Source organism: Capsicum annuum, chromosome 10 (genome assembly GCF_002878395.1).
Source record: "Capsicum annuum cultivar UCD-10X-F1 chromosome 10, UCD10Xv1.1, whole genome shotgun sequence".
In the NCBI taxonomy this organism is placed as follows: Eukaryota; Viridiplantae; Streptophyta; class Magnoliopsida; order Solanales; family Solanaceae; genus Capsicum; species Capsicum annuum.
Window position 1 is genome coordinate 150730055 of NC_061120.1, and position 12757 is coordinate 150742811.

Sequence of the window (12757 nt, forward strand, 5' to 3'; positions counted from 1 at the left end):
GTAGCATGGAAGACATATAGAGACACTATAAATCCATTCCCCAATCATCATGTACATTCCATTGACACATATATTGCACAACAATAACAAATGAGCTCTTTGAACATAATATACTAGCATGAATTTATCATATAGTTCACCCCTAAGTTATAATACATGATTTTTATCATTCTAGGCATTTTATCAAACACCTTACATGCATAATATTGAGCATAGGTGTACTTAACAAAATTAGAAATCTTGAACCACCCAAATTCATGGGTTTCCAAATAACATGCCCATACATTTCTTGGAAACACATTTAGATACCATCTTGAAATACAATTAACAACCATCAACATGAACATAATCACCGAACGACATAAAGATCATAATTTATTATTTAAAACATGGTTCTTGAGCTCCAAGGATGAAAGAGATTCGTGGATGAACCTACGCATACCTTAGAAGGAAGATTTTTGATGATTGACAAAGGAATTTCCTTGAACTTGAATTTTCTATGAAAACCCTAGCTTGTGTTCTTGAGAGGATTTTGAGAGAAAGAATATGTTTTGGTGAAATAAGGGCTTAATTCCGTGTTTAGGCATTATATAGAGGTGGAAAAAGGACTATTTTACCCCAAAAACAGACTATTTAAGTCACCTGGACACCCACATGTGCGGCGCACACTTTATATCACACCTTAGGGTGTGTGTCACACATCTTATCGCATATATTAGGTTGTGCATCACACACCTTATGTCAGATGACGTACTCCACTTTGCAAAGTCATAACTTCTTTCTTGAGTGTCGAATTTGGATGAAATTGGTATTGTTAGAAAGATAATTCAAAGATATTTCATTTTATATATAGTAGTCCCTCTAATTCAATATATACAAGGAGTTATGATCGAATTAAGTTAACCCAAGTTTTGACGCTCACTAAAACTTGAATGATAGGAAAGCTTTCAACTTGTACTTGAGTTAGGGAACGTCTATGATCTAAATTCATGCTCAAATAGATATCCACACTGCATAATTGATTAACACACTAAATTTACATAGGATTTGAGGCTTTTGAAATGTCTACGCATAGGAATGACGGACTTTCATTCTAGTCCAAAATATGGGATATTACACATAAAAATAACACATAATACGCTAATGCAATGCAATGAATAATAAAATTAATACTTTGAAATTCATGGCATGAATTTTTGTAGACACCTATCGAGCCTCAATTCTCTTAAAATAGGACCCATTAGGGGTACACGACCTATATACTATCTTAAGGTTGTTATCTATGCTTGTTTAGCTTTGTTTTGAGGACTTCCTATGTGATTAATGTGTTATTAATGATATAAATGAGCATCTAAGTGTTAAAGTACTTGATTATAGAGCTTAAGGTATTTTTTGAACAATTTTGTACTTAAATTGGTCACTTAGAGTGAAAACAAGAAAACTTGTGTTACTAGCTTGAACTATGTATTGTTCTAGTTGATTTGGATGAATTCTAGTGTGCGTATTGAGCTCATAATGGTATGATTGTGTAATTATGTATGGAATAACTTTCTTATAATATTTAAGGTTCAATTGAAACAAGCCAAGAGTCAAAACTAAGTTAAAGATCAAAAGAGGCAAAACTATTATTATTAGCTTAAGTTTCTAGTTCACCGTCTTGGATGTTGTATTATTTTAAGCTCTAATTCATGGTGTTTGGTGCTATAGGAATCTATTTGAGTTGATTATGATGATATATTTCTGATAAAATAGTAGTAAATCAAGTTTAAGAAATACCACAAGTCTTGGAATGGATGGACAAGAGGACGGGACAAGATTTGACGTAAAACGACCCTCCTAGAGTCCATGGCACGCCGCGGAGATTAGCCACTTATATAGGGACCCAAAACAGTGTGTATATACTATTATGGCATGTCACATAGGCTATTTACCGAAATAGAGGGCACGACACGGACCCTAGTCTAATTTCGATTGATTTGACAACATATAAATAGGACACTTAAAAATAAGGCTATACACTTTGGATGACTTTGAAACTTTGAGAGGGGGTTGAAAAAACATAAATTAGGGTTTCTATATCTTTACATATTTTTTTATGAATTTTAACATGTCTTTTATTTTCATGATTATAGTTTTGTGCATGAGCGGCTAAATGCCCTTTTTCGGGGTTAAGTCCAAAAACATGATTTATCTTTCTATGAATTAATTTTGTTTTGATTGTTTATAATATTTATTTTTATTCATATGTTTTATCACTATTTTAAGGATTTGAGACCCTTAGAATACATTTATTGGCGTCTTGTGAGCCCGAGGGGAGGAACGAAGGTATAGAACATAAGGATAAAGAGAGTAGGATTATAATATTCAACAGAATAAAGTGGTAATTTGCATTTAGGATAGGTATATACCTAAGTGACCTATTTGGTTCAATTACAGGATGAAATATGAATTCATTTACCTTAGTGACCATACTCTCGCTCAAAAATTTAGTTGTGTGTCTAAGTTAGATAAGTGATTAGAGGCTCGGAAGATCATAATCATAATATAAACCTTGTGAATTAATAAGCAAGATAAGTAATCTATCCAAGGAATTTTAATTACATAATATGATTGTTCGTAGTGCTTTAACCCCGGATTTCATTCCATTGATTTTCCAAGACATTTAATTTTCTGAATTGTTTACTTTACTTTAAACTTATAAATCTCAAAATCTTGTGGCCATTTTTACACTGCTTTAATCATAATAGTGAACTAAAATTAGGTATTTTTTAACACAATTCTTTGAGGGATTGATATTCGACTTTATTTAAGGCCACTTTATTACTTGTTGAGACCATGTACTCTTGCGTGTGCGCTTGGGCGCAACTAGTTTTTTGGTGCCATTGCCGGGTACTTGTAAATAGGAAACTATCTTTTTTTTAGTTTACTTATATTAATTTATACATAGTTTAGTATTTCTTTTCTTTTTATTTTATTTTATTTTATTTTTTATTTTTTGTCATACTTCTTGATACATCAGCCTGGGGTAAATGGTGGTCGAGTGGTGACGATTCTAGTTGTTTTTGTGGAGGACCCTACCGAGAGTGTATTTTTCTAGATTTTGATGAAAGTTCGTGGATGGTACCTTCACAATATGAGGAGGATACTAGCCAATCTGTGGAACAAACACAAGCATCTCAGCTATTCAATAATTATCTTTTCCTTGAGACTAAAATTGAGAAGGTGAACATGACTAAGTGTTTTGTGGATGATCTAAATTTAGAAGTGGTATCGGTTGGGCCTCATTCAAAGCACTTTTCTACATTATGTTTAGATGATGACATTCCTATGGAGTCATCTGAAATGGTGGAAGAGTATGAATATGAGGAATAAGAATTCTTTATTCTTAATTTTGCACCAGACAAGCTATACAAAACATGCCTCACTTTAAGGCCGAGTGGTTTACCATGCACCATCTACTACTCGGTTCTTTCATCTTTGTACCACCACCCTATGAGCAAAGAAAAAATATGGATGCGAGGTTAGGGGTAAAATTTATATCGTCAAGGTCAAGGAAAAAGTTGATGTGGGTCGTGCGGAGAAACTAAATCAGGCACTTGGGAGGCAACCCAAGTTAAGGTAGGTTTTATTTTCAGTATTTTAGTTCTTACTTCACGTTGTTTTTGGTTTTTTAGAGTCATAGGTTGATGGAAAGTCTGAGTACCAAAAATCTAAAATAAAGAGTATGTATGGAGAAGACTGAGTGTGGGATCCGTGGACCCTCTTGATGTACAAAGATGCTACTAGCTATTCCTAAAGGCCTCAGGTAGTATTTCTATCTTTACTTTTAATTTTAGTTTGAGGGCAAAGTAGATTTTTAAGTATGGGGTGGGGAAATTCTCATTGGTTTAGGTTAAGTGATGTTGTAGGGTCTTGAGTCTTAGTTGTTTTCTAATTTTAGGATAAATTTGAAAAAATTACAAAAAGATTTTCTCTTTTTAGTTTTAGTTGTTTGGGTCAGTCCAATAGGTGCACACTTTACCCACCCTGTGGTTGTTCTTTTTGATCTTTTTCCACGGGGGCGCCCCTTGAACCTAATATCCTTTTTATTTTTAGGAGTAATTTTTAAAATTTTTGATTTAGGTAAGTTAGATATTCTTCTTGGTGTTATGTGTGATTGCATAATGCAAGTGTTTTGTGTGTAATAGCATGTTGACTATATGAACTACAACTTTGAGACTCCTATGCTCATGATTATGACTCTTGAATATTGTTGGCTTAATGTTGATTTCATGATATTGTTGGGTCAAGAGTCTATGATGATCCTACTTGAGTAGAGCATGTTCCATATGTGCGTGAGGTGTTTGTGTATTCCTTGTTGCATGAGATGTTTAGAACTTTCCTAGTGTATGTGGAAAACAAAATAAAGAGTGTGGGTTTAGGAGATGTTATAGGTATTTCTTTGAGAGCCATGTTTAATACCTTATTTTACCTACCCTTGTGCATAATCATAGTTAGCTCCATTGAGACTTTAGCTTATTTTCTTTAGTAGCCTCATATATAGTTTGTATTCCCTTATTTGATTGACCTTAATTTTATCCAAAGTTCCTTAGTGATTTAATGTAAAATTAAGTTAGTTAAGGAGTTGGAAATTGAGGAATGAGAAAGGTTAAATTGAATTATTGATGATTTGTGGTTGGGAGTGAAAGAAATTTATGCTAAAAATTGGATCATGAATTAATAGACAATACTCCCTTCCATAACGTATGTGAGTGAGATTAATGAGACTGGGAAAGACAAAAGATATGGTTTGATTAAAGTGGTATAAATTGGTTGTTAGAGGTGAATTGAATGAAAAATGTGATTTATTAAAGAGCTTAGGGAAGATAGTCACTATTACTAGCCAAAATTATTCCTACCCATCTCTTAGACTACATTATAACTCTCAAATACCTACTTGATCCTGAGCTTTAACACTCTAACATTAGTAAAGTACTACAATAAGGTAAATTCTATGGTTTATCTAGTGTAAATTGTTAATTCTTTGAGAGGGTGAGCTTAATTTGATTCTTATACCCATGTATGATAAACTGCATCTATGTAAGTAAATATGAGTAACTGTTTTGTTGTGAGGGAATATGTTTGATGATAGTTGGGTGATTTGTATGATGTATTTGATTAAGTAATATGTATGAGTTTTCTAACTTGGTGAGTAAATCCTTGAGGCATGGATGTTTTTGGAGTAGTGTTTTTGAGCTTTCAATTGTGTTTATAACATGCTTAGTATAAGAACTTGCATTCTAGTAGTCATTGTATTACTAGCTTGACTGTCTTTTTTTAGTATAAGTGTGGATTATTCTCTTATTATGATGCTTAAAGTAAAGAATTGTTTGAGGAAGAACAAGGCTTTAAGTGTGGAGTTGTGATCTGAGGTGGATTTATGCACCTCAGTGATATTATCTATGCTTCTTTAGCCTTGTTTTGAGGACTTCTTATGTGCTTAATATGTTTTTGATGATATAAATGTGAATGCAAGTGTTAAATTACTTGATTACAATGTTTAAGGTGTTTTCCAAACAAGTTTGTACTTAAATTGGTCTTTTAGTGTGAAAATGAGAAAACTAGTGTTACTAGCTTGACCTATATGTTGTTCTAATTGATCTCGATGAATTCTAGTGTGTGTAATGAGTTATTAAGAGTATTATTATGTAATTATGTATGGAGAAAATTTATTACAATGTTTAAGGTTAAATTGAAACAATCCAAGTGTCAAAACCAAGTTAAAGATCAAAAGGGGCAAAACTAGTATTCTTCGCTTAGGTTTCTAGTTCACCGTCTTGGATGTTGTGTTGTTTTGAGCTCTAATTATTGGTAATTGGTTCTATATTATGATTTTTGAATTCATTATTTTGATATATGTATGACACATAATCTTTAAATTAAGTGTAAACAACAACATAAGTCTTGGAATGGGTGGACAAAAACACAGGACAAGATTTGACGTAAAACGGACCTCCTGGATTCCATGCTGCATCACAGAGCTTAGCCACTGATATGTGGTGCATTACATACCTAGGTAGTTTATTAAGGGACCTAAAATAGTATGTCTCTATGATTAATGTGCGTCTCACACCCTAGGTACCACGATAGAGGGAGCGACGGGGACCCTAGTCAAATTTCGGCAGATATGACCTCCTATAAATAGGGCACTTAAACATGAGGCTATAGGCTTTGGAAGACTTTGAAACTTGGACAGGGGCTTGAAAAAACTTAAGTTAGGGTTTTTATATCTTTACTTTAGTTTTTTATGGAGCTTAACATGTATTTCGTTTTCATGATTACGATTATGTCCTTGAGTGGATAAACATCCTTTTTTGGTGTTAAGGCCGAGAACATAATTAATCTTGCTATGAATTTATTTGGTTTTTATTGTTTATCATATTTGTTTTTTTTATTTATCCTTGTAATCACTATTTTAAGGATTCTTGACCCTTAGAATACATTTATTGTCATTTTGTGAGCCCGAGAGGGGGAACAAGAGGATAGAACGTGGGGGATAAATAGAGTAGGATTGTAATCTTCTACAGAACGACGTTGTCATTTGTATTTAGGATAGGGGTATACCTAATTGACCTATTTGGTTCAATTTTGAGATGAAATATTAATACATTTAGCTTAGCAACTACATCCCCACTGAACGATGTTGTTGTGGGTCTAAGTTAGATAGGTGGTTAGAGGCTCGTAAGACCATAATGATAATATCAACTCCGTGAATCAATAACCAAAATAAGTAATCTAACCAAGGATGGTCAACAGCATAGTATCATTATTCGTAGTGCTTTAACACTAGATTTCATTCCATTGATTATGCAAGCCATTTAATTTTCTGCATTGTTTACTTTACTTTTAACTTGTAAATCATAATCTCTTGTGGTCACTTTTACACTATTTTAATTGTAATAGAGAACGAGAATTAGGTAGTTGTTAACACAAGTCTCTAATAGATCGATATTCGGCTTTATTTAAGGCCATTGTATTACTTGGTGAGACCACGTACACCTGTATGTGTACGCTTGGGTGCAACAGTAGGTGATCAGGATAATATGCTAACAATCAAATTAGTGTGAAGATCATCAATACATTAAATACCTATATAAGTAAGCTTATAAATCAACTCAATCAATTAATAATTCATGATATCAGTTCTATTTTGGTAGCATTAGAATAAATATACATGTAAAACATCATTAATATAATTTCAACCTAAAACTCGAGCATTTCTATTATGATAAGGTCAAACAATTGATGTGCCATGGTTTTATGAAACTTTTGATGCTTAAAACAAGAAAATTGTGCAAGTACTTTGGTATTCTTTTTAGATATGATGTGCTATTGTGTTGATTTTGCAGGAAAATGGAGTTTGGAGTAAAGGATAAGAAAAAGGGATGAAAAGTTTCTGAGAAAGCTACCCACGAGTCAACCTATGAGTTGTAGGTGGCCACTTGTGTTGAAGTTCTGGAGATATCTAATTAAAGTTTGATTATCACAAGCCTACCTATCAGGTGTAGGTACAACCTATGGTCGTAGGTTACCTCATAAGTAGGAGATTTTGCTAAGATTTTCATGACCCAAGGCACAATTCATGGGTTGTACCTATGATTCAACTCCTGAATGGTGAGTATATGCCCACTCTGGTTTCCTACACTATTTAGGATAGGTGTTATTTTGTATCTATAAATATACTCTAGATGATTTATTATCAGTGTACACACTTTATATACTTTAGACATTTTTTTGAGATTTGAGATACATTATTGATCTTGATTTTTAGGGTTTGCAATTAATTTGAGATTTTGGGTTTCCATTCTTATTTTGTATAAGTTCATTATTATGTTTTCATCTATGGAATCTATGTTTGTTCTTACAACCATGAGTAGATAAACTCCATAAGTAGGATTGTAGGAACCTTGATGGATTAACAAAGTAGGTTAAGTATGAAGTCATTCTAAATTAGTTTTCTTGCATGTATTGGAATTTTCTTTGCTTTGATTGCTTTCTTAACGATTGTAAACATTATGAACTCGCCTGTATTTGATAATTGCTCGAGAGAGGGGTAGATATTAGGAAAATAAGATCACAATAGTAACTTAAAATTATTAACCTTTATCTAATTAACTTGAGAATGACAAGAGATAGTTAATCTAGGATCATAAAATAAGGGTTAGTAATGCACCACTCCGAGATCGGAAAGAGATGAGTTGAATTCACCCAAACCAAGGTTGAGAGATGGTTAGGTGGTATATCATTTGTTAGATCTTGCATGCAAGGCACCGAGATAGTTTATAATCATGAAAAGTCTGTAATGTTATGAAGTCAGGGGAAACATAATCCTAGTAAATATCTCATATTTATAACAACCCTAATTTCCATCATTGTTACTATTACTATTATTTTCACAAAACACCTATTTACTTTGTTCAATGTCCAACTACATTATCAAGCTCATGATAGATTTTTGAACTATTTCTCATGGGATGAACCCCAACCTGGTTGGGTTCTATATTTGAAAAGCATTTACTTTATATCTTTTTGGATGTGTTATTTAGGCGACATTAAATTTTGGCTCCGTTGCCGAGGAATACAATTACAAATTGATTGATTAAGGCTATTAAGATTGCTAATTTTGTTTGTTGATTTTTGGTTTTCTATTATTTATAGGGCATACACTGGTGTATGTACAGTACTTAGAGTCAAGTCAATCTCCTGATTCCATTTGATCCTGAGCTTGAGCAGACCTTATGACAAAATCATAAGATGGAAAGAGGAGAAGAGTATGATCAAAGAGCCTAGCATGAAGGGGTTCATGATGATCCTGATGTATTAAATCAGACACCTCAGCATGATATTCAAGAAATTATAGAGCAAACCACTTTGCGATTAATGGCCGAAGAAAATGCTACATTAGCCCTTTTTAGACATGTTGAGGAGAGAGTTAGACAGAAGTTTAAAGATTTTCGAGCTACACCAGATAGATATAGACTTAGAAGGAACAGAGGTCAACCACTTATTTATAAGTACTTTTTAGTTTATGATGAACCAGAAGAATATTTGGGGTATTTGAACAAATTGAGACAGGTGCTATTATTCTTCCAAAATTGTCCCAAAGAACAAAATACGATATTACAAGCTTATTTATCTAGTTAATTAATTTAAAGGGAAAGTTTAATGGTTTGCGTACTGATGATGCAAACATGCATCTTTTGAACTTTGTAGGTATTTGCACTTTGTACAATGCTCCTGGGCTAAGTCAGGAAGTTATACTATAGAGGTTGTTCCTACTCTATCTCACAGGAGAAACGACTTTGTAATTAGAAGAGCTACCTCATGGGTCCATTACCACTTGCAATAAGTTGAGAACACATTTCTTTGACCTATTTTTCTCGCTCTCTAGAATGTTGCAGTTGAAGGATGAGATTAATAATTTCAGACAATTGCACTGAGAGGCACTATATGAGATATGGTTAAGGTTAAAAAAATATAATGAATGTTCCAAACCATAGGATCGTTGAGAGGAACTGTAACGCCCCAAAAATCTGTCCCAAGATGTCACACAGTGCTTGGAACCACAAATGATCCCAAGCTAACCCATAAACTGGCATACTATTAAGCAACTGAATTATGGCATAATAAAGAACTATTTGCTGTGCGGAAACATAGTCATACTAAAGATCTAAAATAGTTACAATACTGATGAATCTTTACAATCTGATAAATCTGAAGGATGAAATTAAAATTTACATAACTGACTCTGACTGACATCTATGAAGCCTCTAGTGTACTGACTATAGATAGTTGGGACATGCCTCTAACTACCACTAATCAATATACATGAAAGTAAATGAACTGTACATGAACTAAAACAGTCTGGAGTTCCCGAAGTAAGAGAACTCATCACCTGCTGGTTGGAATCTGCAACTGTCTGATTGTGATGCGTAGACTATAACTAGTACCTATATTATTAGGAAATATAGCCACACAGGCGTATATGTGGATCAATACTTCTGAAATATACTGAGTATGCAGGGGTGAATGCAATAAGTAAAACTGATTTCATACATAATTGTAAAACATGCATGCTAAGTGTAACTAGACTCACCAATAAGCTAGAATAAACTGAATGATGAAACCATCTTAAAACATGAGTAATAAACATGATTTGATTAGCTGGTGAATCTCTACACTTAGTTTCTTTAAAACACACTTTAATGATATAAGTATAACTGAAGCTGGGATATGATAACATATAGATACTGTATGAATACTGGGTATGTAAAACTAGACTGTACTTATTCTGAATAACTGGACAAAAATAGTAGAGTATTATGCATATGAAAAAGGGACTAACTGAGTAACATGAGGTAACTAAGCATGAATTTGTGAAGACGGCATTATCTGAGAATGCAAGACTAAGCGTATAACATGATTCTAAAATAGTCTGTAAACTGAGGTACTAAAATACTATTAGCTGGATAGCTGATAACTGTATGCTATGGTCAAGAAATCCTGAAACTTAACTGAGTTATTAATCTGATTACTAGACTGAGACTGTAACTAAGACTGTAACTGAGACTCATACTGGAACTGAATATTGAGTTCTGATAACTAAGTGACTTATATCAGGGATTACTGATAATAATATTACTGATAACTGGGTTACTGGTGACTGATATATTATTAACTGAGTGACTATTTCTGACAGTCCTGATCTTGTGGAACTAGCTGAGTTTCATACTGAGTCGAGTGATTGTATTTGACAGTCCTGAATCTATAGAAATGACTAAGTTCTATTCTTAGACTGAATCTGAAAATGAAACTACTAAAGGTAATTATCTAACCGACATGCCCCTTTTTAAAAAGATTGGGATCCAACTTGTAACCCCAGTTGGAAGGGTGTCAGTACAGTGCCTTGGATAAAGACATAGAAAAGGTACCCTCATTTGGAAGATACTCTAATGAACATGGTAGTACCCTCATCTGACAGTTTAAAACACCTCATCAACCCTCATCTAGCAGGTTTGATGTCTTAACCTATGCTGGCTAAGTAGTTCTTGAATACAAGGATTGTTTCTAAGGATCACACCTTCTGTTGACAGGTGAGTCTCTATCCTTGGGTTCACTCGGTGTTGAATCCTACTCCCATCTGAATAGACAGTGAACTGATTTCCTAGTTCGTACTAGGTTTGACTGAACTGTTACTGTTCATACTTTTTAATTGAACTGAACTATGTTCACTGAGTTTCGTTTATTAACAAAAATACTACTGAATTCTATTAACTGACTGAATATTATAGAGGTATGAATTGAATACTAAATACTACTGAGTTCTGAACTGAATACTGAACTGAAATGGACTGATACTTAGCTAACTATGATTTTCCCGAGGTTGTAGCTGACCAAGTTCTACTGAGTTCTTTAACTGACTGATAGTACTACTGATCGTGACGTGACTGATATTATTCTATAACTAAAACTGGCTCTAGGTAAATAGCTAAATTGTCGGGTATTAAATTCACCTAGGACTTGAAAGCATGAAAGTAAAGCATAGCATGATCATAATTGCATAACAATAGTCAATTGTCAACAATGCTTTCATTTAGACATTTGTCAAACACTTGGAGGGAATGGACTTGTACATGGATGAGAACACATGGTAATATGTCATGATTAACCTATTCAATTCACATGGTCATTCTATCAAGCACATGGAGATTAATACTTGGACATGGGAATTTCATCACAACATGTAAGGATCAAACATATGGAAACACATGAACTTAAAATAAGGAATTATTTCTAATTATTTTGGATATAGGATCCATCACGGAATCAAACTAAAACTCTAAGGACATGATATGTAAGTCTCTGTTCAAAATCATTTTTGTAGGAATTTCATCAAACACTTGTAATTCATGGTTTAGGATAAGCATGGGAGTAGTTAAAAATTGTAGTAATAGCATGATTTTACCTCTAAAATCATTGATTAGAGTTTAAATTTGGCAAACAATACCATTAAAACATGTAAGGTTTAATATCACCCACAATTTCATGGAAACATGATATAAGTTTGAGATTCATGAAAATTTATAAACAAAATTCATGGGAACATGTAAAGATTATAACTTTAAACTTGAAATTTGAGTTTTGGGATCTATCGATGAAAGAGGACCCATAGATGAACTCCTACATACCTTAAGGCTTTAATATTAAAGAAGAAACACAATCTTAAAATCATTATTGAATTAGGAAACTTGATTCTTTTCTTAAAGAAAATTTCATGGAGTTCTTGGTGTTCTTGAGGAGGCTAGAGTTTTGTTGGAGAGAAAAAAAGATGATTAATAATGTATTCAATGTTTTTGGGGCTAAAATTAAGTGTTAGGGTCGTATTTGGGTGAGGGTAATTGACCAAAGTGTCCCTAGACCTTTTAGGAACTTAATTAACATGTAAAACAACTTTGGATCCCCTTCTATTTTTTGTGTCGGGGCGCAGTCGACGTGACACATCAAGATCGCATCGGCTTACTGGCTCACATAAAAAATATCATAACTTCTTACTCGGGTATCAAATTTTGGCGAAATAGGTATCGTTGGAAAGTTAATTCAATTATCTACAATTTGGTGGTTCTTGAGATGTAAAATTCTATGTATATAAAAAGTTATACAGATTTAAAATAGACCCTTGTAGAATCAAAAATCAAATTTTGGACTAATCAATTTATCT